Source organism: Camellia sinensis, chromosome 14 (genome assembly GCF_055761805.1).
Source record: "Camellia sinensis isolate YWXY chromosome 14, ASM5576180v1, whole genome shotgun sequence".
NCBI classification, from domain to species: Eukaryota; Viridiplantae; Streptophyta; class Magnoliopsida; order Ericales; family Theaceae; genus Camellia; species Camellia sinensis.
In genome coordinates this window covers 130,453,818-130,481,338 of record NC_138974.1, presented here as the reverse complement: position 1 = coordinate 130,481,338, position 27,521 = coordinate 130,453,818, and the positions used below count along the sequence as shown (strand labels likewise).

Here is a 27,521-nt window from a genome sequence, read left to right as displayed (position 1 = left end):
ATTTATAAACTTGCCATTTCATAATATTTTTACCTTTTCTTCAGACTTGGAGCGTTATATATATAGACATATTCCTAGTTTTTTAAGATTCATAAAAAGTTCTCATTTCTTCTTTATTATTTATTATGGGGTTCTTTGGGAAGATGCTTAAAAGTTGTTTTTTTTACATTTTTTGGCATTTTTGTGATCGAAGGAGGTGGGTCATGTGTGGGTGATTTTCTGACCACACTGCCCGCTTAGTAACCAGCTGGAGAGCACTGGCAGAATAGATGGCACCTGACTGACCTGCAACAGAAATATAATAATCCCGCGGTGGTTTCGACCACCCGGGGGCACTCCGATGATCAAGTCAGTATATCTCAAAGATAAATCAAGTACTAAACTCACAAGCTTGAGTATTAAAAGCATACCTTAGACCCATGGGGGTGCCTCTCTTTTATAGTTTACTCAATCCAAGTCCTATTAAAAGCCTGACTTCTATGGACTCCAATTTAGTATTACTTTGGATTTCTCAAGAGATAAAGATAAACTCCCTAAGAGCTTTATCCTTATCTTAGCAAAGTCTCCTCTTTTTTCTAGGACTCTTGTCCCTTATCCGCTTATCTCGGATTCCGATATCTTCGGAGATAACCTCGGCCTAGACAAGATAACCTCGACAAAACTACCACGACACGTGGCACGTCGGCTGACACGTCGGCGTCGACATGCCACATGTTGGCATACAGAAAATACATCCCCACAACGGCCCCCTAGGTTCTATTACCTCGGCATTCTGAGGTGATGGAACCTATATCTGTATTTTCTTCTAGTACTTCGGCATAAGAACCTTTTGGCCGAGATCATTCATTTTAGGCCGACATGCCTTCATCAAAGAACAAGAACTTCAAACGAACTCCTCCACGCGCATGAGCTGTTATGCACCTTTTCTCAACCGTTCCTCTTACGTGGTTTATCCTCATTGGCCCGTGTCTGTGACGCGCCTGAAAGTTGTATTTCACCTATCTGCGCCGTCTGACGTGTGTGTTTTTCCAGGCGTAATAAATGCCTTGCTTTTGCCGCCGTTTCAAGTTTTTGACAAAGCTTTTCCCCCTTTCTTTTCGTCTCTTTACTTTTGTTTTTCGATTTTCTGGCTTTCTCTCTCTCTTAAACCTTCTCAAATCTGCCATTGCTCTAGCTCTAAGCTCTGCAACCATCTTCGTTCTTCCTTTGAAGCTTTCGCCATTCCGTTGTGTCTGCAACCGTTGCCTTACCTCGGCGACCTTTTATTCCGGCTTCATTTGTTCTGGTAAGCCTCTGCTCCTCTTATTCCAAATTTCTTCTATGTGCTTTTGTTTACTTGCTGCCATTATTGCTTTGTTTCAAACCTTTGATTTTGCTGAACTATTTGTCTGGACGCACTTATTCTATGATTTCACTCATGTCTTGAACACTTGTACTGTTTCAATACTTTTTTGCCTTTGTTCTTGAGCCTGTATTTCTTTCGCTTTTGAGAATCATACCTCTGTTCTTGATTTTGAAACGTCATTCTTTGTTTCTTGTTTCCTGTGTTGTTTTCCAGATCTCTGCCTTTAATTCTTGCCTTCATAGATTTAGGTTTGGGTTTTGTCTATAGAACCTTCAATCTTTAGGGAAAACTGAAACAATCCTTACCAGCATATACCTAGGGTTTCGCCGAGGTCCCGTTAACCCCTTAAGAACACCTTCTTTCTGAAACCTAGCACTCTGTCTTTAGGCCGACGTTATGGGCATGTGGAGACATAGGGTAGATACCTCGACCAAACTTGAGTACTTTAGGCGGGAGTTCTCTATTCTTGCCGATGTCCATCTGAGGCAAGCTGAAGATAATGACTCTATCATGCCCACAGATGATTCAATGCCCTTTCCTATAGTAGCTTTTACTGAATGCGGACTCCGGCTTCCACTTAATCCCCTTTTTCGCGAGGTTCTCCACTACTATAAGTTGAACCCCATGCAACTTACCATCAACTCCTATCGAGTGATTAATGGTATCATAGCCCTAGCTAGGCAGGAGAATGTTAGGATCACCCTTGCCGATGTACAATATTGTTATACCATGTGCCCCCTTAACCTGAAGGAAAAAGGTTACGTCTACTACCTCAAGCCGAGGTCTACTGAATTCAAAATTGTAGCCGACCTCCCGGACTCCAACAAGGGAGCCGGGGATGACTTTGTCATTGCTTCGGGAAATTGGGAATTTGGTCCAGACGAAGATGTTCACCTCTACCCTCTTCCTCGAACAGTTAAAGAGGGCAAGGGTAAGAGCCCAGCGCCAATACTTAGTTATTTCTTTTCCAAGTCTTCAAAACTTTTTGTTTCTAATGTCTTGTTTGTTTGTCCTGCAAATCTTCATCAGCCACCAAAAAACTTCCGCCAATCCTTCTTCCCTGGAAAAGATTTAAAGAAGCTTCTAGATCTTCCAATCCACAAGCGCAAGGCTCCCCTGTTACTGAATTTTATTCCCACATACAAATCCACACTGCCCGACGTCCCAAAAAGAAAGAAGAAGAGCCTATCTCCTTCCTCTGCTACCACTCTACAAACAGCATCAACATCTTGGGCTGACCAAGGGTCAACCTCTGATCCAGCCAACCAACCATCAACTTCTGGCCCATACCTAATCCCAATTCTAGAAAGAAAACGTCAGCGAAGATTCGTAAAAACTGCTGAGATGGGTCGCCTGAAGCCTGTTGCCCAAGATCTCCTAGCCAACCTTCCAACCGACGTCGATGCTGTTCCGACCCAACCTTTGCCCCCACCGAAGCCAAAAAGAACTAAGAAGGCCCAGCCTAAGGCCAAGGCTACTGAGGTTGAGGCTGAGGATGCTCTACCCATCTCCAAGCTGGCTGAAAGCAGCAAATCTTAACCTTTCGCTGGGAAGAGGCGTGCAGAATCCCAGCCATCACAATCTACTCAACCCAAGAAGCCGAGGTCATCGTCTGCGACGACCTCGGGGTCCAAAAAATCTGATGTTCCTTAGGCTCCCCAGATTACTCTGGAAGATAGGCCCATAATGACCAATGAAAGTGCCGATGACATAAATGTCGGCGTTGCCCTTACTACGGCGCTGCTCCTTCCTGGTGATTTGGAGCGGAATGCCGAGTATAGTGAATATGAGAACTATGCCCTAATGCTCCAGCACTCTGTTCAAGTAAGTGTTCCTGCACGGTACTTTTTCTTCCATTCTGTTTTGTACTTAAAAATATTTTCTAACATTTCTATTTTTTTTTTTTAGGCCATCCAGCATGCCCACTCATTTTCAATGCAATCTTTCCAGAATCGAGAGAAGCTGGTCGACCTGAGAAGGGAGGTTTTTGCCCTCAAAAAAGAGAACAAAACTCTTTTTTCAAAAATGAAAAAGCTGGAAGACCAGGCTGAGGTTGCCACCAAAGCCCAAACCTTAGCTGAGGAAAAGGCCGAATCTGCTGAGGCCATCAAGACAGTTGCTGAATCCCAAAAGAAAGAGGCTGAGGCGAGAGCGGCCCAGGCCAAGAAGGAACTTCAGGAAGCCTTGGCCACAAAGGAAGCCAAAATCAAAGAGGCTGATGAGAAGGCATATGCTCAGGGCATGGCCGACGTCACTGAGGATTACAAGCTTCAAGTCAGGCAGGCATGCAACAGGGGATTTTCCCTTGGTTGGATGTCCCTGATAAAAAAACTTGATCTCCCTGTTGACTCGCCTTTCCGCAATGTCGATGCTATTCCTCTCCCATTTCCTCCTCTTCCACCTCCAAGTCAGGCCGAAGAAGAATCTGAGTCTGAGTTTGAAGCCGAGGATGAGGATAACCATGATGATGAGGCCTTGGTGAGGAAATCCAAGGATGCTGCTGAGGCCAAGTCCCCTCCTCCAACTGAGCAAGTCATGGACTTAACTTTGGATGAAGAGGGTGATGAGGTTGGGGAGGCGCTCAGGGAAGCTGTTACAGGGCAATTATCATCCGACCTTCTCTTAGCTGAAAGAAGTCTTGACAAAACGCTTGCAGAGATTGATGCCGAGCTGGCTGCAGAGAAGGCTGCCGAAGTAGTTCCCTAGGAATCTGCCGAGGTCCAGACCCAAATCGCTCCTGAAACTGAAGAATCATAACTTTGGATGTCTTCCGTACTCTTTTTGTTTTTTGGATAATATAAGCTTTTTTGTACTTCTGGTTTTGAAACAATGTAAGCTCTTCTATTTAGCTGATGTATCTTCTGCTTCTGTTGAATACAACTTTATTTCTGGTTGGCCGTAGTACCTTCTTTGTATACAACTGCAACTGTTTTTGTCTGAACGCTTTAATCTTTAATTTCTCTTGATTGCGTCTGTATGATTCTATACTTGGAATATTTTGCATGCCTTCCCATTTTGCTTCCTTTGTGCAATCTTCTCGGGGTTACGTACCTCGGGTACAATAACGTTTTACTTCGGCAAGATACAGACCTCAACCTGTAAATTACTGTAAATTTCAACAGATGATCACATGTCGGCTTAACATTATCTTGTAAATTGCTACAAATTTCAACAAGTGTTAAGCATCTTCTTTGGTTGGATCAACCTGTAGATTGCTATGAGTTGCAAACTATAACCTCGGCTTCACTTCAACTTGTAAATTGCTACAAATTTCAGCAAGTGAAGAGAAACAGTAATCTCGGCTTAACTTCAACTTGTAAATTGCTACAAATTTCAACAAGTGAAGATAAGGAATCACCTTAACTCCAACTTGTAAATTGCTACAAATTTCAACAAGTGAATTAAGGAATAATCTCGGCTTAACTTCAACTTGTAAATTGCTACAAATTTCAACAAGTGAAGATAAGGAATCAGCTTAATTCCAACTTGTAAATTGCTACAAATTTCAACAAGTGAATTAAGGGATCAACTTAACTCCAACTTGTAAATTGCTACAAATTTCAACAAGTGAAGATAAGGAATCAGCTTAATTCCAACTTGTAAATTGCTACAAATTTCAACAAGTGAATTAAGGAATAATCTCGGCTTAACTTCGACTTGTAAATTGCTACAAATTTCAACAAGTGAAGATAAGGAATCAGCTTAATTCCAACTTGTAAATTGCTACAAATTTTAACAAGTGAATTAAGGAATAATCTCGGCTTAACTTCGACTTGTAAATTGCTACAAATTTCAACAAGTGAAGATAAGGAATTAGCTTAATTTCAACTTGTAAATTACTACAAATTTCAACAAGTGAATTAAGGAATAATCTCGGCTTAACTTCGACTTGTAAATTGCTACAAATTTCAACAAGTGAATTAAGTGTCTCTGTCTTCTCTCTGCCCCCAATGTGAACCTGAGTTCTACTTGGGTTCTCATTATTTATGTCTCAAAAAACACCAATATGTAACTTTATCAGATATATGTGTTTTAAGAAAAGGGAAAAGATTTTATTGATGACATCGGCCAAAAATACTGCACATCTAATGGTAGAAGAATTTCAAATTATAAGTGTTCCAAGGTCTTGGCAGTGCTTTGCCCCCGTTATCTTCAAGCCGATAAGCTCCATTGCCTAATACTGAAGTAATTCTGTAGGGTCCTTCCCAGTTTGGGCCAAGCTTGCCCTCTCTGGGATCCTTTTTGTTGCCGACGACTTTTCTTAGGACTAGGTCGCCGACCTGAAAATCTCTTGGATTGACCTTCTTGTTGTAAGCTCTAGCAAGCTGTTGCTGGTATACTGCTAGCTGAATTGCAGCTTTTTCTCTTCGTTCTTCCAGAAGATCCAGATCTCGGGCCAAGAGTATGTCATTGGTGCCATTCTCTACTCCCTGGGTCCTGATCCCTGGGATGCCGATCTCTAATGGGATGACTGCTTCTGTGCCATAAGCCATGGTAAAGAGGGATTCCCCTGTTGATCTTCTCGGCGTAGTCCGATATGCCCAAAGCACGTTGGGCAATTCGTCTACCCACTTTCCTTTTGCTGCCTGCAGCCTCTTCTTTATTCCATCCAAAATTACTTTGTTGGATGCTTCTGCTTGCCCATTACTTTGGGGAAAACTTGGTGTTGAAAAGTAATTTTTGATCTTGAATTTCGCACAAAAGTTCTTGATGAGTTTGCTGTCAAACTGTGTTCCGTTGTCGGCAACTATTGCTCTTGGAATCCCAAATCTGGTGATGATGTTTCTCCATATAAAGTTCTTGACGTCCATATCTCGGATTTTGGCAAGAGGTTCTACCTCTATCTATTTCGTAAAGTAATCTGTTGCTACCAGCAAGTATTTTCTCTACCCAGTTGCCTGGGGAAGTTGCCCGACAAGATCCATGCCCCATTGGGCAAATGGCCAAGGGCTGGATACTGGGTTCAGATCAGCAGTTGGCTGATGTATTAAAGGTGCAAACCTTTGGCATTGTTCACACTTCTTCACGTAGGCTTCAGCATCCTTTTGCATGTAGGGCCACCAATACCCCTGGGTAATGGCCCTGTGGGCTAATGATCTGCCCTCAGCGTGGCTTCCACAAATTCCTTCATAAATTTCATATAGGAAATCTTCAACCTGCAAAGGGTGTACGCACCTTAAAAGGGGTCCAGTGAAGGATCTTCTGTAAAGATGTCCATCTTCTGTCAGACAGAATCTTGCAGATTTCAATCTGACTCTGTGTGCTTCCTTTCGATCTTCTGGAAACTTTCCTTCTTTCAAGAATGCAACAATTGCATCCATCCAGCTTGGCCCCATGTCCACACACATTGCTTGCTGCTCTGTGTTCTTTGGCTCTATGCTCGGGCCCGACATATAGTCGATCATAATTGTCCTTGTTTTTCCAGTTTGCATTGAACTTACCAGGTTAGCCAATGCGTTGGCGTGGGTGTTGTCATCTCGGCTAACTTGGAGTAGTCGGTAGTTCTGAAATAGGGCTGCCAATCTGATGACCTCTTTTGCATATGCCGACATCCTTTCGTCCCTGTCTGCAAATTCGCCTGTTGACTGGTTAACAATAAGTTGTGAATCACAAAAGACTATTACCTCATCTGTTTCTGCTGCTGCTGCCAGTTTTAGTCCTGCAATTAATGCTTCGTATTCCGCTTCATTGTTTGAGGCCTTGAACCCCAAACGGATGGACTGTTCTATTATTTCTCCATTTGGAGATATTAGCAGTACTCCTGTCCCTGCTCCTTGTCGGTTCGAACTTCAATCGACGAACAGTCTGATGAATCGCCGATGTAGATGCTGCAGGGTCTGAGTTTTTCCTTCCTTTGCTCTTTTGTCTTTGGCTGGGATTCTCCTCACTTGCTGGGACAATGCTCATTCTGGCTCAACGGAGCCCGATGTTCGATGGTTTCGGGGGTGAATTCTGCCACGAAGTCGGCCAAAACTTGGCCTTTAATTGCTGTTCTCGGCCTGAACTCCAGGTCATACTGGCCCAGGGTTACTGCCCATCTTGCTATCCTTCCTATTAAGTCTCCTTGTTGCAATAAGGACTTCAATGGGTGCTCTGTTAGGACCACAATCTTGTGTGCCTGAAAGTAATGGTTCAACTTCTTTGAAGCCATTACTAAGGCTAGCATTAATTTTTCCAGTGGTAGATACCTTGTTTCTGCATCGGCCAAGGTTTTGCTGACATAATAAACAGCCTTTTGCTCCCCTTTTTCTTCTCGGATTAGTACTGCACTGACTGCGTGTTCTGAAACTGCCAAGTACAAAAACAGTTCTTCCCTTGGTTCTGGATTGGAAAGAACCGGAGTTGTGGTCAAGTACTTCTTTAGGTCGGTTAAAGCGGCTTCGCATTCTTCTGTCCACAGAAAGTCTGTGGCTTTTTTCACCAAGTTGAAGAAGGGTCTGCATTTGTCTGAGCTTCTGCTGATGAATCCGTTTAGGGCTGCGGCCCTTCCAGTAAGTATCTGAACCTGTTTTGCCGACGTTGGGCTCTTCAGCTCTAGGATGGCCTTAATTTGGTCTGGGCTGGCCTCAATGCCCTTTCTTGTTACCAGATACCCTAAAAACTTACCTGATCCAACTCCAAATGCGCACTTTGATGCGTTGAGTCAGAGCCGGTATGTTTTAAGTATATCAAAGACTTCTTTTAGGTCGGCAAGATGGCCCTTAGATTCCTTGGTCTTCACGACCATGTCATCGATGTAGACTTCTACCGTTTTGCCAATCAGGTGCTTGAACATCCTTGTTACTAACCTTTGGTAAGTTGCTCCTACGTTTTTCAACCCCAAAGGCATTACCTTGTAACAATACAAGCCTTTAGGGGTAATGAACGCGGTCTTCTCCTCGTCTGGAGGGTACATGGCAATCTGGTGGTACCCTCTGTATGCATCCAAAAAACTCATCATTTCGTGCCCTGAAGCTGCATCTACTAGCTGGTCAATCTTGGGCAAAGGAAAGCTATTCTTGGGGCAGGCTTTGTTGAGGCTGGTAAAGTCTACACAGACCCTCCATTTGCCGTTCTTCTTTTTTACTACTACTGTGTTGGACAACCATGTCGGGTAGTGAACTTCTCGGATGGCCCTGGCTTCCAGAAGTTTGTCTACTTCTTCTTCTACTGCTTCGACGTGCATCAATGTCGGTCTTCTGGCTCTTTGAATCACAGGTTTTGCCGACCTGTCGACATTCAGTCTGTGGCAAGTGACCTCGGGGTCAATGCCAGGCATTTCATAAGGTGTCCAGGCGAACACCTCAATGTTGGCTCTCAAAAAATCTTCCAGTTCTCTTTCCTCTTCTTCTGCTAAGCCTGAACCGAGAAGAAAGAAACGTTCTTCGTCGCCCTCCTGGACGAGGATTTTCTTTAATGTCTCTTCACTCTTTTCGGTTGGCTCCTTGCCGACATCCTCTAGGACCTCCATGTCCTCGTCTTCAATTTCAGCCTTTTTTGGTTCTTGAATGCTGCAAGTAGACTTCGTTGTTGCCATGGAGCAACTTTTTGCCTGCAGTTGATCTCCTCTGACTTCTTCAATCCCATGCTCTGTGGGGAACCGAAGTAGTTGATGCAATGTTAAGGGAACTGCCCCCATTGCATGCAACCATGGTCTTCCCAAGATGATGTTATATGGCGAGGGTGTGTCAATCACCATAAATTCTGTCTTGATCTTCTTAGTACCGGCTTGTACTTCTACCCTTGCTGCGCCCAGTGGCCATGTCGGCGTTCCATTGAAGCCGACCATCGGGCCATTTGATTGTTCCATGTCGTCTGGGTGAAGGCCCAACTCCTTGTAACATCTAACATACATGATGTCACAAGAGCTGCCTTGATCTATCAGGATGCGTTTCACTTGGCATTCCCCAACCTGGAGGGATACTACCAAGGCATCATTATGCGAATGTTGGACCAACTCCAGGTCGGCTTCAGTAAAGGCTATCACCGGCCCTTGGTACTCTACTGGCCGATGTCTTTTTTCCGCAATTTGGTAGACATGCTATAAATGCCTTACCCTCTGGGTCTCTCCTCTAACTTCGTTCTCGTTGACCCTTGAGTGGATCACATTAACCACCCTTGGCCCTCCTGCCTGTGGTTGCTGTGCTGGAGGTGGTGGAGCTGCTGGTGCTTGAGGCAATCTTGCCTGTTCTTCTCTTGTCCTGGCCTCATCAATAAGGTCCCTCAGATGGCCTTGTCTTACCAAGTCTTCTAAGTGTGCTTTTAGGGCTCTGCAACCCTGAGTTGGGTGCCCTTCTTCATTGTGGTAAGCACAATGCCTACCAATGTTTCTTCCCATGAATTCCCCTGATGTTCTCGCTGGAGTTCTGAAATAGGGTTGGTTTCGTATTTGATCCAAGACTTTATGGATAGGGATTCGGAACACCGTCGTCACTGCCTGTTTACCCTTCAATTCTGTTTCTTGTTTGGTCGGTCCGTTGTTGCCTCGGCCTCGCTTCGGCGAGCCGTTTTCTTTCTCCTGCTTTATCTCTTTGTTTCCCAATGTATCTTCCTCGGCTCTGGCATATTTCTCAATTCTTGCCATGAGTTCTTCCATGCTTTTTGGCAATGTTTTTGCCAAAGACTTCCATAGTGGGCAGTCATCTTTCAGGCCGTTCTTGAAAGATATGATCGCCACTTCTTGGTTGCATTCGGGTATTCGATTGAACACCTCGTAGTATCTCTTCGCGTAGGCCCTAAGGCCTTCTTCCTTGGTGATTCTTAAAGCCATCAGGGCGTCGACCCTTAAGGGCTGTAGTTTGTTCGTTACAAACCTGGCCACAAACATCTCGGCCAGGCCTTCCCATGTCTTCACGTTTCCCTTTGGTAGCTTATGGAACCAATCGGATGTAATTTCCCAAAAGGATGAGGGAAATGCTTTGTAGAGCAACGGCTCGTTCCCACTGTATAATGCCATTGAGTTCAGGTATAGTCCAACATGAAAGTTGGTGTCTGACTTACCATCATAAATTTGGAACCTCGGCATACTGAATCTCTTTGGTGCTTCAAATTTGTCCAGTTCCACTGAGAATGGTGTTCTCGGCTTAACTTTGGAAGTGACCTCGGCTTCAACATTCTGCTGCCTCCTTTTGAAGTAGTCCCTCAAGTCTTCCTTACTCTTACCTGGAGCTCGGCTATCTCTGGACTTCAATCTTTTGGGCACACTACTTTCGGCCTCGTGGTGGGCCCGTTTCGATCTTTCTCCATGGGTTGTGTCAAAGCAGAGTGCTTGCCCTTGAACATGCCGATGTTCTTTAGGCCCTGGATCCTTCATGCGATGTGTCCTTCGGGGTTCTTCTTGCCTTGGTTCCTCTCGTCCAACTTCCCTGGAAGGTCGGTGAGAGTGGCTTCCACTCCTGGTGTGCTGAGGGGCTTCGGGGATTGCTTTTCTTCCTCCCTTTTGGGTATTAATCGCTGGCATCGGCGTATCTTACAGCGGGTATGGTGGCTGCATAACATTGTTTTGCATCATGAAGTTGACCACTGACTGTAGGTCTGCCAGCTTGTTTGCCAAGTCTTTTACTTCCTCATCCCTTCGTAGACACCTATCCCTCCAAACCTGAAGGTTATCTTCGTTGTAGTACTTGCTTTGGTTTGTCCTTTTTGAAGCGTCGCCCTCCTGGCCGACGTCTTTTTCTTCGTGGCCCTGGTCATGATTTTCTGTACTGTGGTTGTCTGCTTTAACGTCAAAGTCAATTGGTCTACCATTCCCAGCAGGAGTGTCGCCTCCAATGTTTTCCCTTTGTCCGTCACTGGCCATCTATTCTTCTAAGCTTCCCACAGACGGCGCCAAATTGTGTGGGTGATTTTCCGACCACACTGCCCGCTTAGTAACCAGCTGGAGAGCACTGGCAGAATAGATGGCACCTGACTGTCCTGCAACAGAAATATAAGAATCCCGCGGTGGTTTCGACCACCCGGGGGCACTCCGATGATCAAGTCAGTATATCTCTCAAAGATAAATCAAGTACTAAACTCACAAGCTTGAGTATTAAAAGCATACCTTAGACCCATGGGGGTGCCTCTCTTTTATAGTTTACTCAATCCAAGTCCTACTAGAAGCCTGACTTCTATGGACTCTAATTTAGTATTACTTTGGATTCCTCAAGAGATAAAGATAAACTCCCTAAGAGCTTTATCCTTATCTTAGCAAAGTCTCCTCTTTTTTCTAGGACTCTTGTCCCTTATCCGCTTATCTCGGATTCCGATATCTTCGGAGATAACCTCGGCCTAGACAAGATAACCTCGGCAAAACTACTACGACACGTGGCACGTCGGCTGACACGTCGGCGTCGACATGCCACATGTTGGCATACAAAAAATACATCCCCACAGGTCATATGCAAAGAAGATGGTTAAAAGTACGTTTTTTTCTTCTGGTATCTATTTTAGTTTCTTAATCGAACAGAGATTTTATCTTCTTGTATCCACTTTAATTAGCTTTACACATAATATAGAGTTTTTTGAAAACCAATCTTTTTATGTGGGTAGCTTTCACTCAGCTATCATTACAGGCCCCAAAAGCCCTGCAACCCTTCAGAAATCCTGCGATCTCTCTCCTTCTCTTTCTCAAAAAACAAAAACAAAAACAAAAAAAACCTTGTGAAAAAAGACACTACCCACCACACCTTTCATCGAAAAGTGCCACCATGGCTACATTTTCTTGACTTTATCTTAATCAAATTATATGCACTAATTAAAAGTATATCTCTCTACCCTTTAATCCTGCATGGGTTCATGTGCCTTTCTCCTCACTCCAGCTTTCTCTTTCTTTCCCACATGAGAGAGAGAGAGAGAGAGAGAGAGAGAGAGAGAGAGAGAGAAGGGTTCTTCAACAAAGTGGCAGCAGAGCAAATGTCACGACCCCAAACCGCCCCTAGTAGTTTGGTGCCGTGATACCCAGTAATCCGAGATTACCAAAGGCCAACTTCTAAAATTCACACACAATCAGAGTATAGATATAGGGGCTCACAAGTGCGGAAGCAATAATATAAAATACAAGTGATCCATAAGAGCAGTGCATAAGTCAAATGAAATGGCATACATCTTTACATAGCTTTACAACTTGAATACAAATAGAGATGGAGTACAAAAATACATATTACATCTTGGTAAAAGGCTTCTCAAGCCGACACGTTCAAAATACATAAGCTTCAAAATTGCCGACATAAACAAAATACATGAAATACAAGTCAAGATACATAATATTCAGGATTGCCGACATAAACATTGCCGACATAACATGCTTCCAAAACATCTTGCAAAACACACATCTCGGCGTAGCCGACTTCTTGGTTGTTACCTACATATATACATAGAGAGGGTGAGCTTGGATACTCAGTGAATGGTATAAGTAATAAAGGGGTTAAATGAATGATACCCGAGATCTTTTCAAACAATACATATTATATCATTGTCAAAACCATACATAACATAGCTTAGCTTGGCTTGAAATAAAACATCATTCGAAACTTGGTCTTTCAAAACTTGCATACTTAACATGCGTCAAATCTTATAACATAACCTCAGCATAACCTTGGTCCTTCAAAATGAAAGCATAACCTCGCCATAACCTTGGTCCTTCAAAACTTACTTACTTACTTACTTACAAGACCCACGCGGTAAACCGCTAGTGGCAAAACAAGACAAAGCAAGGGAGATATCCCAAACAAGGGTGCTGCGCAAGTTTAGAGTCCTCCAGCACAAGGGACCTATGTTACAAGAGCCCGTAGCCCTTTAACACTTGGGTGCTGCGCAAGTTTAGAGTCCTCCAGCACAAGGGACCTATGTTACAAGAGCTTGTAGCCCTTTAACACTTGGGTGCTGCGCAAGTTTAGAGTCCTCCAGTACAAGGGACCTATGTTACAAGAGCCCGTAGCCCTTTAACACTTGGGTGCTGCGCAAGTTTAGAGTCCTCCAGCACAAGGGACTTTTCGAGAATGTCGTCAAAACAAAGCTTACTTGATACATTGCCATTCAAAACAAAGCTTATACTTGATACATAAAATAGGGATATCATTCATGCTTAACAAATACTTTTATCAAAACAAGGCAAAGCTTTATCAAAACCTTAAGAACATAACTTTATTAAAAATACCACTCACTTTAGTTCTTGGGACGTCGGGGTCAAGGCAAAGGTCCAAGTCCTACAAACACATGGCAAAATCTACTGAACATACTTCTCAAAACAAGTCTTACATGCATGCAAATGATCTCGGAAAAACATGCTGGGAAACATCTAGGGAAAACATGCTGGAAGTCAAAACACTGTTTTACATGTCAGGGAGACATGCTGGGTACCAACCAGGTCTTTGCCGAGGTACCACACCTCCTGGCCGAGGTGTGGCTACCTAGGCTTCGGCATGCGGCTGCATGCCGAGGTGTGCACAAGACAAACTAAAGGTGTAAGTGATCATGCAAGGTACGCCAAGGTGAGATACGATGCTTGGCCTAAGTGTGAGGTCTAGGTAAGAGTGATCTCGGTGACTACACCTCGGGAAGTGAAGTCTGGAGATCTGGGTTTCCACCCGTGAAGAACAGGAAGAACATGAACATGAAGATCATGAAGAACATGGATGCCAAAATCACAACTTCTTTATTACAAAAATCTGGGATTTCATGCTATGAGTTCAAAAACATGAACCTGGGTACCCATACTTGAAAATCATGTGAAAACAAACACAAAAACATGGATCTAGGCATGAACTTTCGGATCAAAACATGACTTTTCTTGAAGAATACATGAATGCCATTTCCTCTTTCTAAAACCGAACTTCAAAGCAATACATGGCTTACAAATCATATTCAATCATGCAATGCAATTTCATAAACATAAGGAATAACATGCGCAGATCAAGAATCTAACCTTAGAACACGGATCTACCGGTTCGATCTTTAGGGATCAAGCTTGGAAATCTATCTCCTCCCAAGAACTCCTCTCCCTCCTCTAGAGCTTCTCTCTCCTCTTCAAAACAAAGATACAGAAATGATAGGCTTTTCTCTCTCTATCGGCTGACTTAACACTCAGCTCGGACACGTGGCAACGGCTGGTTGGTTCTCTTCAAAAAGGTGATAGATTGACAAGACAAGACTATGACAAAGCGTATCTAACAAGCTGCTCGGTAAGGCACTCCGGCAAGTGATGACATCGGCTAACAACAAGACTTCGGCAACTAAGGTGACAATGACCTCGGCTAGGAAGGACAACACTTGACTAAGCTGTGCCACACCTTGGCCTAGATGTGCCACACCTCGGTCTAGGTGCAAAGGTAACATCTCGGCCTAGATAATACACATCTCGGCCTTGGTGATGAACACCTCGGCCTAGATAATGACATCTCGGCCAATATGTCAAGGCGAAGGTGGAGGTCAAACAAAGTGGTTCCAAGATAACTTCTAGGCTGAAGATGACCTCGGCTTGGAATGATCTAGGCATACATAACTTAGGCTTGGCAAGACCTAGGCTTAACATCAAGGAAAGAGCAAAGCATGCACACAACACTTAGACAAATCACATAAGCATAAAACGAGACATGGACCTTACTTAGGCAAAACATGTCATAAACATACAAATGCAAGCTTGACGAGTCATAATCATACAAATGCTCATGAACATGAATAAGATATAAATGTGGGTTGTTACAGCAAACGAGTTCACAGTTTGGGGATCTTGAAAATGTCAATTCTGTTAAGTTTTGGAAAGAGTGGCTAAAGGCTGAATTTTGTCAGGTTCTGAAGAGCAGGGAGTTGTGACTGTTGGTGAATTGAAACCAAGCATCTCAGGGAAGAGGTCTTTTCGGCCAAGTTCGAGCACAAGGCATGTCACTGAATGGTAATCTTCTTCTCCTTCTCTGTTCCACACACTAAACTAGTACTGTGTTTTACAAGAATTAGGTAGTTTCAAACCAAGTATGATAAAATCTGGTTTTTATAGCCTCTAATTCTGTATTTTAACATAAATCTTGATTTTTTTTTTTTTGAAAATCAGTGATGGGTTGGGCCTGGTTTATACTCTATACTTTGGAAAATTTGAGGTTGAATAGAATTAAGTAGTTGAAAATTTTACAGAATTAAAGCCTGATTTGGTCTTGTGCAAGAAAGCAGAGATTCCACCAAGCATCTTCTTCAACTTATTTTATTCATTTAGCCCAAAAGTTGTTTTTTCCACTTTCACTACTGAAAGAAAAGAAAAAAAAAACTTTAAATTTGAAATGGCTTTTTAGTATTGGAAAATGGGTTACTGAATTCATTTTGTCATGCCTCGAAAATAATCCCACATAACTATTACATCAACCCACTTCCAAAGATGAGATATTAACCAAATTCATTAACATAGTTCCAAATGTTTACCAAGTATTCTCACATGCCATTAAACATTTATTTACCAACTAGTACATCAATCTATAGCATATAAAGGAAATCAATAAATTACAACGAATAAGGCCCTCAAGGGCTTACAAGTTCCAAGGCCATAGCCCGGTTACACATAATGGTCTCTCGGACCCAAACACATTAGCCCTTGGCCTACAACAAATATCACAACAAAATAAGAGCCAAACTACTCTTCTTCAAACATCAACACGCCCTTAGCTTGGCGGGGTCACCACATTTTTACCTGCACCAATTTCCATAGGGGTGAGCATAAAGCCCAGTAGAGAAATCTCACAAAGTATATACAGTTATGCCAATTTCATCAACGATAAAAAGAAATGCATATGCAATGCCATGAAAGTGCTAATGATGAAAGAGAATTTCATTTCAATGCGCTATTTCAAACTCAAGATATTCTCAATAATATTTTGTAATCTCATCACCTTCAAACTTCCAATATTTAGATCAACAGGGACGGTAAATACGACACTGGTAATCCCTAGGTTGGTGTCTGCAAGTAGACTTTACGAGTACTACCAAACCGTCATTTTTACCGGTATTAACCAGAAGGCTCGACACCTATCTGCGCGGCTTTTGGGTCTTTCACCCTGGACACTCAGGCCAACTTATCAAATTCATCTACACCCCCTATCCAGACTTACCAACGTATTTACCCCATACACATTTCCATTAGTTCTCATGGTAATATAATTTTTCTCAAGTAAACATGGAGAATGCAACAATGGTAATAATTCACTTCATGCACATTGATGATATAAACTCAATGGAAATGAGATGCAATAATTAATATCTCATAACATTTCTCTATTTCCAAAATGTCTCAACAACAATAATAAACAAATACCTTTCCACTTTCACAAATACGTTTCTCATTGAGCAAATAATCATGTGTCTTTAACACATCACCACAAGTTCTCAACGCCAACCCATCATGACCAAACCTTTTAACATGGCCAACATATCATCTCTCATTTCATTTTCCCATTACATTATAGTTAAGCCTTTCACATCATCAATGACACTCAACAACTTACCGTCTTACAACATTACAAGATTATATGAAATTTTCAAACATCATCCTTCAAGATTTCAATTTTTATTACCCATGGTGCCCAACAAGTATCATCTTACCTCATTACAAGTTCAAGTGTAGCAACAATGTTAAAATACCATCTCATATCCCATGTGTCAAGTATGTTGTTATTATGATAAACATTTGGTGGATCTTACTCTCATACATCCTCTTAACACAAGAAAGTAAATAATTTCAAAGACATTTTCATTATTTAGTAAAATCCCCAATTTCTAGGGTTTTCATCAATAACTCAACATTTCTTCACTTTATGATGAAAACATCATCAAAATCATCCTTTTTAAACAATAAATAAGAAATCACAAGGATCAACTTAGAAACATTAAAACCCTCATTTGAGAAATCTCATCATCTTTGAACCAAAACCAAAACTTTCAAAACAAATTCTATAAAAACACAAAATCAACATTTAACTTGCAAAACATGTATATATAACTCAAGAATATCCCTACCTCAATGTTTGATGAAGAAAATGTGAAACCCTAGCTCCTAGAGTGAGAGAGAATCTCGGATTTCCTTCACCCAAGTGAAGCCCCAACCTTAGATCTTCAAGATCTTGAGAGGAATGATGATGTTCTTGACCCAAGATGAGCAAAATCAAAAAGTTTTAGATGTTTGAGGTGTTTTCTAGAGAGAAGGAGGAGAAATATATGTTTTAGAGTGAGAGGGAGATGAGTGCAATGAGAGATATATTTGGATCAAAATGATACAAAAAACAGAGTTTCGGACTGCCCAGTTGGCCGCTCGTGCAGCCATTTTCTCCGCTCGTGCGCTCTTAGACAGTAGCCAATTTCTGGGTGTCAAGCTTGGCCACTCGTGCGGCCACTTCCACCACTCGTGCGGTACAATACCGCACGTGCGGCCTAGGGCTCTGCTCGTGCGGTCCTGGCTTAGCAGCCCAAAGTTTCAACTTTGTCCCCGGCACCCCGAACTCACCCGTGCACCCTCCGGAACAAACAAAATTTAACACCGAACAAAAGGACACTAGAACTCCAATCTAGGGAACCGTCCCGGACATCTCAAACCCAACGAAGGCACATGGAGAACGAAGCGAAGAAAGAAAGAAGAAGAAAGGAAAGGAACCAGGTCGTCACACATTTCATAACTGTAAGCAATCTTCATCGTGTCCAATCCTCTAAATTTGACAGAAGGTAGCAAAATCACACCTAGTTTTCAAGATTGAATACGATTTGTCGAATATGTGTCGACAAACCTCTTGTGCTTAAAAAGCACCCCCACGAGGCCGTGATGTTAAATGTCCTTATTTCAACACACACCCATTAATGCTCTGATCTGGTTTTAGTATCCATTTATCAATAATTTTCATATCTCACCCATATCTAGAGGCCCTCAAGTGTACGAAGGAGTCATAAAATAGATGCTTGAGTATGACCTTTTTTACGTGAAATAGACTAAAAAATTACAAACAGACAAACAGACACGTTTTTTGTTTGAAATGAAGGGTCCCAGCATACCCATGAAAGTAAGCAAAACAGCCAAATTAAATTGTTTCCTGAATGCAACCAGCCTAGCAATCTTCATTGCAGGTTTCAGAACCATTGGGTTAAATTTGGCCTTATCCGCTAAAAGTACTGCTTGTGAAGTCCCACTCTTTTTTTTATAGTTGAGCTTTTGCTTTCAACTAGGGCCCTCCATGTCAAACATCGGATCCAAATGGATCACCGTATATGATTTGAAACCACTTTGGAACAAATTGGTATCATAGGTTCAAACATGGTGCTGAAGATGTAAAGAAGAAACCAAGATTTTTACCTAACAATTATGTATGCCCAGTTTTCTTTCTTCATTCTTGATTTTACCTGTATCTATGATGCTAATTTTAGCATGTCTTGTATCTTGCAGGGCGATATCTGATGTTTCCAGCGATCTTACAATTGAAGTTGGAACAGCAAGTTTTGCGCTTCACAATGTAAGGTGAATGTACTGCAATAATGAGAAACTTCACCTTTTGTGTAAATCAATTGCTTAAAGTGCCATAAAATCCTTTTAAAATCAAGATTTAATCCGAGTATCCCACATCAGTTTTTTGAGGAATCAAACAATTTTCAACTTGAGAATTTGAAAATTCAGCAATATTTTGGCTGGAACAAAATAAGAAAATTTTGCTTGAACATTATGGTTTGTAATGGCGGAACAGAGGTGAAATTTTACATAATAAAAGTAGATGACGGTGAAATCTTATTAAAAAAGGCCAACACAAAATAATAACCATAACAATGTTACAAGAAAGCAAATGAGAAATATGAAAAGAAACTTTTATAATATGATCAGGATTCTTTTGCAGTTCCCTCTAGTTTCTCGGAGTGGAAGAATACGAAAACTGTTGTTGGAAGCGAAAGATTGGAAAGATTCAATAGTATCACGTGTAAATCTGTCAGCTGTACTGGGTGGACCAGAGGCATTTGAGCTAGCTGCAAAGTTCTGTTACGGAGTAGACACCGAAATTACTCTATTAAACGTTGCAATGCTACCTTGTGCAGCTCATTTCCTGGAAATGACAGAAGATTTTGCTGAGAAAAACCTAGAAACGCAAACTGAAGCGTATATGAAGAAGAACATACTTCCAAACACATCAAACTCGATATCAGTTCTTCACCGCTGCGAATCACTCCTACCCATAGCGGAAGATATCAACCTTGTCAACAGGATTATCAATGCCATTGCAAGTAATGCATGTCAAGAGCAACTCACATTTGGCTTGTCCAAGCTAGAGCACAACTTTCCTTCAAAACCCGAAACAGAAGCACCCTCAGACTGGTGGGGAAAATCACTCACCGTGCTTAATCTTGACTTCTTCCAATGTGTTGTATATGCAGTAAAAAGTAAGGGTCTGAAACAGGATATAGTCAGCAGGATTTTGATAAATTATGCCCACAATTCTTTTCAAGGACTCATTGCGGTTAGGGATCCACAATTGGTTAAAGGGGGTTTCTTGGACTTGGAATTGCAGAAGAAACAAAGAGCCATCATCGAAGCTATAATCGGTTTATTGCCAACACAGTCAAGAAAGAGTGCTGTTCCCATGGCATTTCTTTCTTGATTGTTGAAGTCTGCAATAGCAGCATCAGCATCTACTTCGTACAGATCTAATTTAGAGAGGAGGATTGGTTTGCAATTGGATCAAGCGATTCTAGAGGACATACTCATTCTTGCAAATTCTCATGGAAACAATCACAGCCCAATGTATGATACAGATTCAATCCTGAGGATTTTCTCCATTTTCTTGAACTTGGATGAGGATGATGATGAGGATAATCACTTGAGGGATGAAAGTGAAATGGTATACGACTTTGACAGCCTTGGATCTCCCAAGCAGAGCTCAATCCTAAAGGCATTGAAACTGTTGGACAATTATCTTGCAGAAGTTACACTCGATTCAAACTTGATGCCATCGGTCCATGCCCGTATGGTGAATGATGGATTATACAGAGCTGTGGATATCTTTCTCAAGGTGAGCAACCCTTTCTCTCTGACAAATAGAGCTGCAAATGCCAAAACTTGGCTCGTTTGCAGCCTTACACAGATGGAAAAACACATAATTTCTATATTTTTGTGTCTGGATTTTTCAAGGCTTTAAACACTATCGTGTTTTGTGTGCGCTTCCACTGACAGGTTCATCCGAACATGAAGGACTCAGAGCGTTATAGACTTTGCAAAACCATCGATTGCCATAAACTATCTCAAGAAGCCTGCAGTCAAGCAGCACCGAATGAGAGGCTGCCAGTGCAGATGGCAGTCCAAGTGTTATACTTTGAGCAAACCAAGCTTCGAAATGCAATGAATGGCGGTCACAATCAGTCGTTCTTTGGCTTTGTCAACGACCAATTCCCTCAACGTTCAGGTAGCGGAGCAGGAAGTGGATGCATCTCACCAAGAGACAACTACGCGTCGGTGAGAAGAGAGAACAAAGAACTCAAGCTGGAAGTTGCAAGAATGAGGATGAGACTGACTGACTTGGAAAAAGACCATGTTTCGATGAAACAGAAGCTTATTATGAAATCACATCCTGCTAACAAGGTATTCAGGTCATTTACGAAGAAGTTGAGCAAGTTAAATGCCCTGTTTCGGATTAAAGATATGAAGCCGATAGGTGGTAAGGCTAATTCAGAAACTCGGTTTTTGTTTCAGAAGCGAAGGACTCATTCTGTATGATGATTCATGATCAAGCATGTGCGTACAATAAATAAAGCACTTTTAATGTTATTGCGAATTATGCAGTGTTGTGTTCCTTTAGATTTATTCTCTGTACTTTTTCTCCCCTTTTATCTAATGGAGTCTTTGAAAGAAAACACTCAAATCAAACTTTGTAATTTGTATTCTACAGGTTAGGAATTTGATTAATGGCAACACTTGGGAGGAAGATGTTGCAGGAAGCATTAATCGGCCAAGTGAGGCATTGATCGAGCCGGAGCATTGGCTGAGCTTGGTATTGATCGACCATGTTAGACATAATTGCACATTGTCAATCTAATCCACCCAAGCTTGTTTAATATGCAAGTGCCTCTAAAAGAGTGGCATGTCTGTGTTGGACATCGTCACTTGTCTGACACTTTCTAGACACGTGTTCGACACTAATCCAGGCGCATCCTATTTTTTTGAAAATAATTTATACACGGAAACTTTTTAGATACTTTGAGAACACACGTGTCCAATGATTAGATACACATAAAATTAATTATAGGTTTGAACAAAATAACTTAGAATACAATGGTAAAAGAAAAATAATATCAATTTATAGAAATTAGTATTCTATTCTATTTATTTATTATCTTAGAATGATATATTCATATATATGACATATAATAAATATATAAAATTATATATTTTATGTGTGTCCCTCACGTGTCGTGTCTTGTATTTTTTGAGAATTATCTTATCAATGTATCCATATCATATTTGTGCTGTGTTATGTGTTCATATCCTTACTTCTTAATAATGGACTTAAGAACGGACTTAAAGGTTATTAGTTATTTGTTATGAAGTTCTTGTATGGTATGTATGCAGTTGGGCTACAATTGGATGCCTTGGGGTTCATATATTATTCTAGTTTAGTTTTGTTTTTAAAAAAATTAAATTTTTATGAACTGTGTTTGGTTAATTAATTTGGATTGGAATGGAGAATGAAAAGGTAGGTAAATGTGAATAAAATATCATTACATTTTACATATATATATTTTAGAATTTTTACTAAAATTTATTATCTAAATAGTCTTAGTGAGGTAATTTCTAGTTTATTTAAGTTTATTTTTTGCCACATACTATTCTTTTCCTCTTCTTTTTTTCCCCCTTCATATACTCGTCTGTTGTAGGTAAAAAAATATATATTTGTCTGTTTAGAGCTGCACCGAAACGTTCTTGAGGTGACATGATTCTTTATTTTCACTTGCAATTTTATGGAATTTTTGGCATTGATTCAATGCTCTTCAAACAAGTTCATTCCTTAACCCGTAACCACACTTTAAATAATTGCATTGGTTTATGTCCTAATTCATGGGATACTCGTCTCATTTTTATCAATTTATTTTAAATGGCTAAATACATATTATTTTTAAATTTTATTTTGAAAATAAAAATATATATTGACGCATATTTAATAATATTTATTGTGGAAATCTAAAGATATAATTATATTTAAAAATAAAAAATAAAAAGCTATCTAAGGCCGAGTAGCAAAGTTGTGATCTAATTTGAATTTCGACATCAGCAGGTCTATTGTTTGTGTTAAACTGTGGAGTACGGTTCTTCAGAGAGGTTGCCAATAGTAAGTTGGTAAATTTATGTGAGGGGCATTTGGTCATTTCATCTCCAACATAGTGAGGTGAGTTTTATTTTATTTTATTTTTTTTAAAAAAATTTGGCCTTTTAGTCCATAAACCAAAAAAAGTACATAATCTTGACAAATATTTTTTTTTCCTAAATCATTAATGGAAATATATATATATATATATATAGCTAAAAATTTGTTGCCAAATGAGGAACATACAATTAAATCATTAAAAGCTTATCATCAACAGATATAAGAAATATGATAATTTCACATTGCACAATATTATTAATGTCTCTTTAAATTAGTTATTTGATTAGAAAGGATAAAATGTCCATCGGGTATAATTTACAAAAAATAAAAATAAAAATGTCTATAATTTAATTTCTTACAATTTTATCCTTTTTTCTGTCCAAATCCCATGTTTTAAAAAGAAGAAAATCATGACGAGTTTCTAAAACTTGACAACTTAACTGTAGTGAATGTATTTTTACAATAAAATGTTATTGAAAACACAATAGAATGCTACCCATGAATTCTGGAATAAATTATCAATAGGTCCTAAAAGTTGAATTTAATTACCATTAAGTCCTATTGAAAATAAAGTCTTAGTAAAGTGGTCGCAAAAAATATTTTTTTGTAATATTTTTTTTTTTTGCACATGTCGTTAAAAATTGACAATTGATGACTTTTTTTTGTCAAAGTTTTTATAAATTGTTGTTAAAATTTACAATTAGTAACGTTTTTCCATGAAGAATATTTCAAACTGTCATTGAAAGTTAAAAATTGGTGATTTTTTTGTGATATTTTGTTAAATCGTTGCTAAAACTTATAATTAATAACATTTTTTTATGACAAAATTTTAAATTATCGCTGGAAATTAACAATTAGTGACGTTTTTAATAGTTTTTTTTTATTTATGAAAATGTCATTAATTCTCACATGACCTATCCATTTATTAGGATGTTCGTGTAAGTCCCCTAAGTTTAGTAACCTTAGAATTTTTTTGGTGTCATGACTTCTTCAAAGTGAATATAAATTGGATAAAGTCTTATCCTTTTCCACATCATCCTAAGATTCTTACTATGATAATATCAAGAGTATTGCTATTCAAATTAGCTTTACTTTTCAAACTTAATGATGTGATAATTAATTATAATATTTAAATCAACACTCTTTCTCCAAGCATCTCTAATTATCAACCAATCATCTTATTTACACGTTATTGGGTTTAGAAAGTGGACTTATATATATCATTTTTCTAATATCAAATAATAAGGAGCAAATGAAGAGTTGATTATGCAAAGAGCTTTTTTTTTTTTTTTTTTTTTTTAATTTTTTATTTGATAGAAATGACAGACAGGATTAATCAACCATAACAATTCTTTTGAAATGTGATAAGAAAAGGTCCCTACTCGCTTAGATATCAAACAAGATTAGTTAGGAGCATTCCTAGTAGAATTAATGTGGTCGGATTCCCTAACCATCCCCTCCCCTTCCCCTTCCCTTTCAACTAGTCTAGAAGCATAAAACTCCAATTTCCTTATTGATCATAAATGTTAAAAATTTATAATTCACTCACAATGACATGTCAAATGAGTTGAGTGATACACGATTGAGTTTATGACAAAATTAAAATTTTAAAATATAACTTGTTGTAGTGAGTTTCAAATGGTAAATCTCTTTTTCTTCTTTTTTTCCTTTTTTCTTTTTTAAATTATAAGCAGTTTAGGCATTTGACCTAGGGAAAGGACAAGGGGGCATGCTTGGCAAGAGTGTTATAACAGTCCTGTGAATAAGACAATATTGTTGGACAAGTATTAGTAGAGCATACGTTCTTTGCAAAATAGGGTTTCATGATATCTTCAAGCAGACCATGTCTGTATTTCACTCCTGTCTGTAATATTTAACGACGTTTTTTAAAGGTCACTTTTTCTAAAAATCAAAACGACACCGTTTCAATAACCAAAGGCGTTTTAAAATCAAAACGCCTTCGAATGCCCTATCTCTCTGCCTCTCTTAAATGGGCGAGCGGGTGAATATCAAATATAATACATTTTGTAGCCCTAATCTCTCACTCTCTCTCTCACTCTCTCGTTGTAGCCCTAATCGAAGTTCTCTGTCTCGATTTCGATTTCGATTTCGAAATCTATCTACATCAGTTCTTCTTTCTCAATTTCGAAGCTTATTTTGAATCTGAGAATAATTTTGTAAACCCTTGTTTTGAATCCTCACGCCTTCAAATCTCGCCTCTCTCTCAACCCTCTCTAAACCCTTATTATTCTCACAGATTCATCTTTGAGATTCAGAGCGATTTCGATTTCGATTTAGAAGCTCCACCGTCACCACCGTCTGCACTGGCTTGATTTCTCTGATAGTAATGCAGATGATATATTTGGGGGTAGATCTTTAATGGGTCGGAATCTTATTCATGCCAAGTAAAGGTGCTTTTTTTTTTTCTTTCAATTATACCCTTTTTAATCCATTGCTTTGATGGGTATTTTTCATTTGAATTTTTTTTTTGTTTTGTTTTGGGGGTTTATAATGCATGTATCTGCTGGATTTATATGCTTAAAATTTCAGCAAAATATATGATGATTGAACATTAACACATGGGGGTTTATCAATACGAAGTTCTCTCTCTCGATTCCTCTTCAGCTCGGTGATTCCTCATAGTGATTCATCTCAGAGGGGGAACGGTGAACGATGACATTTGCATGCCTTCGATTCGACATTCAGGCAAGGACTCTATTTTTTTAAATGGAAATTGAGGCAGGATATGTCATAACAGATGTAACGTGTAACGCCCTCAAAAATAAACCCATTATATATATCATTGACATGCATTATTTAAAGAAAACACTTTAATAATTCATTATAATATCCATCAGAGTCTTACTAAACAAAAGCATTACATGTAACATCAAAGTAAATGCCCTACCGGCTTACATCTTTCCAAGCCAACACTTGGACACAAAGTATGAGTTCTAACTCAAATATAAATAAAGCCCTAGGCTTGTGTGTTTACATGTACTAACAATGAAAAACAAATAACTAAAAATAGTCTTCAAACTCCAAGTCCTTCCAAGCTAAGTCCTTGGAGGTAGCTTATCACCTGAACCTGAAAATGATGTTCCCATAAAGGGTGAGCCACAGCCCAGTAGAAAGATACTAAACCACATATAAGCAATGAATAAAGCAATAGCATTCAACAGATGGTTAACCAAAATAATTAATTACTTCATTTTACAGTCTCATGACACTATTGTCTAAGACACGTTTTACTTTCCAATTTAATCAACATGGCTCAGAACCTGGCCAAACTTACAACAGTGAATTACATATATCATATTCACATCCTTCCAATATCAACAAACAAATGAGACTCAAGCTCAAATCAAAACACTTCATACTTCCAGATTGATACACATTTTAGTGCTGTATCAATAAAACACTTCTATATAAATAAGCACACATAAAAGTGATGCTAATGGAGTCCATCCCCTATCTCTTCCCAAACAAAATCCGGTTTAGAGGTCCATCCCCTATCTTCCCCTAAACCGTGGAGTACATCCCCTATCTCCTCCCACACAAAACAATGTATGCAAATGCAATGCTCAATCAATACACGTATTTTCTATATCAATGCAATAGTCAAAATTAATGACTTAACCAATGTGATTAGTTTTAGTTATTCCTAATCCACATGCAATGTCTACAACAATCACGACTATCCTCCACCGATAGCCCAAAACAGTTATTTCTAAACTGAAAATAACTATGTCAACAATTCAATAGACAAATGATTCAAATTATCCAACTACGCCATTTAATCAATAAATTCCCCAATTCCATGAATTTAACCATCTTTTCCCAATTCCATGAATTAATTATACAAATTAATTTAATAATACAACTAGGGTTTTTTCCCAAAATTTACCAAAGTATCCCCAACATATCAAAATACCAAAGCTTAGAACAAAACCTATAAAATGGAGTAGGAAATCCCTACCTCGAAGAAAACAACCCAAATGGTGAAGACAGAGATGAGTGCCCAAATACCAATGTGCTCCAAATCGCCAAATGTTCAGATTAAATGAGAGCCCTCGACTCCCTCTATATTTTTAATAAAGCAACTAGGGTAGAAACACCCTCTAAATGGATCAAATCTAAGAAAGAAGGTGAGTAGGGAGAGACAGAAGTCGGACCTAGGGTTTGGAATCAAAAGAAGATGAAAAAGACTGATCAAAACCCGCTGCTGTGTATATAAACTGGACAGTCTCGCTCGAGCGAAGACTTGGTCGCTCGAGCGACAAGACACAGAGAAGCTACGCTCGAGCCAAGGAAGCCTTGCTCGAGCCAACAATCCAAAAGCTCGCTCGAGCGAAAGAAAACTCGATCGAGCGAAGAACTCAAACCCTCAGGTCTGTAACCAGACACACGCTCGAGCGAAGGAACTATCGCTCGAGCGAAGAACGAACTAACACGCTCGAGCGAAGAAAATCTCGCTCGAGCCAAGAATGCACAGCTACAGGTCTAAATCAGACGCAACCTCTCGCTCGAGCTACCAAACCCCGGCTCGAGCGAAGAACCAAAAATAACAGCTCGCTCGAGCGACAACCGCCTCGCTCGAGCGAAGATCCAAAATTCTGGACAGCAACACTTGGTTTCTAAACCCAACCAACCTGAAACAAACCTGCCCAACACATCCTATAAGTCCAAATGAGCAAATAAGGGACAACAACAACAATTATACAATGACAGAATCTACGGAACCTAAGTCCGGATACAATAATCAAATGGGAGAAGACCAGGGTCGCTATAACCTCCTCCCCTTCAAAGAATTTCGTCCCCGAAATTAAGCATAAGTTTTTTTGAAAACAGATTCT

The 27,521-nt window shown here is 40.0% G+C and overlaps 1 pseudogene across 1 annotated transcript; it reads left to right on the top strand.

The window, feature by feature from the left end:
• Positions 1–3,031: 3,031 nt before the first annotated feature.
• Positions 3,032–21,208, top strand: LOC114297458 (BTB/POZ domain-containing protein At1g03010-like; annotated as a pseudogene). The gene is made up of 7 exons (XR_014350308.1): positions 3,032–3,169; positions 3,758–4,039; positions 4,182–4,236; positions 15,092–15,194; positions 18,711–18,782; positions 19,140–20,319; positions 20,481–21,208. The product of XR_014350308.1 is annotated as a BTB/POZ domain-containing protein At1g03010-like (transcript).
• The last annotated feature ends 6,313 nt before the right edge of the window (positions 21,209–27,521 follow it).